Genomic DNA, 1,568 nt, shown 5'->3' on the forward strand with positions numbered 1-1,568 from the left:
GCAACACCCAGGCTGGAGTGCAATGGCGCAAACTCAGCTCACTGCAACCTCCACCTCCCGGGTTCAAGAAATTATCCTACCTCAGCCTCCCCAGTAGCTAGGATTACAGGCATGCGACACCACGCTCAGCTAATTTTTGTATTTTTAGTAGAGATGGGGTTTCACCATATTGGCCAGGCTGGTCTCGAACTCCTGATCTCAGGTGATCTGCCCGCCTCTGCCTCCCAAAGTGCTGGGATAACAGGCGTGAGCCACTGTGTCCAGCCTTTTAAAAAATTATTATAATTTTTCATTTTACTAGTCCTTGCCTGCATGCATTTCCTCCCGGGTGCAGAGCGTAAGTGGTTTTTTAACCAAATACTGTTCTAGTCATTAGTTCATGTAACAGAGACCAAACTTTTCCTCATCAAATCAGTTCTACATGGTTTTCCCATCTTCTTGGTACTTTTTTTTTTTTTTTTTGAGATGGAGTTTCACTCTTGTTGCCCAGGCTGGAGTGCAGTGGCACAATCTCGGCTCACTGCAACCTCCATCTCGTGGGTTCAAACGGTTCTCCTACCTCAGCCTCCCGAGTAACTGGGATTACAGGTGCACACCACCATACCCGGCTAGTTTTTGTATTTTTAGTAGAGACGGAGTTTCACCATGTTGGCCAGGCTGGTCTCAAACTCCTCACCTCAGGTGATCCACCCACCTCAGCCTCCCAGAGTGCTGGGATCACAGGCGTGAGCCACCGCGCCCGGCCCTCGGTTTTCTTATAATCGTCATTATTCTTTGCTGTGCCTACCTTTGTAATGTTCAGAAAATTGAAATGTGTCCACCCAGCCTTTGATGATGTCCCCCATTGTTTCAATAAAGAAACGGTTTTCCCAGAAAGGGATTTTCTTTTTCCTCTACCGACGCCCTGTGCGTTCCATCTGGACTTGGCTAAAATCCCTCTGGTTCCCACGAACATCCCACTATCCACAGTCCCCACATTAAGACTCCCTTCTACCATCTCTCAACAGACCCCTGGCTAAAAAGGTTCTCCAAACCTACTTGCCCCTCAATCCCACCACTGCCACCACTTAGGAAAAGGTCTGGCGGTCACAGCCCGCCTCCGGCGGGTTTCTGCCTTCTGCTTGGACGCCTCTCTCCATCGCAGCCCCACCACAACTTCTCAGGTTCCACTGGCGCCCCCAAGTTCCACTTGGCCTGCGGGGTTCAGCTGTTTCCCCAGCAACAGTGGCCCACAGAGGACGACTTCCTTCACCCCCTGTTTCAGCCAAGTGAAGGCCAACACATCTCAAAAGGAATTTTGCAGGAAAACTAAGAGAAAGCAACACATAGACCCCAGGAAATGTGAAGACATCAAAACAGAAGCGTTGAAGGTGAGAGGTTTTTCTACCCTACGTACGTCTTCCCTGAGACTCGGCTCTGTGGCTGCGTGGAGGGCTCCCTGCTCTGATACTCACAACCTGCTTTGTTTTATACTTGATCTTAGCTGAGAGGTGATAGATAACGCTTTTTCTGTTGTTTCTGTTTTGGGTTTTTTTTTTTTTTTTTTTTATCCATCTCAAATTAGTTTT

This window comes from Cebus imitator, unplaced genomic scaffold (assembly GCF_001604975.1).
Source record: "Cebus imitator isolate Cc_AM_T3 unplaced genomic scaffold, Cebus_imitator-1.0 Scaffold82, whole genome shotgun sequence".
NCBI classification, from domain to species: domain Eukaryota; kingdom Metazoa; phylum Chordata; class Mammalia; order Primates; family Cebidae; genus Cebus; species Cebus imitator.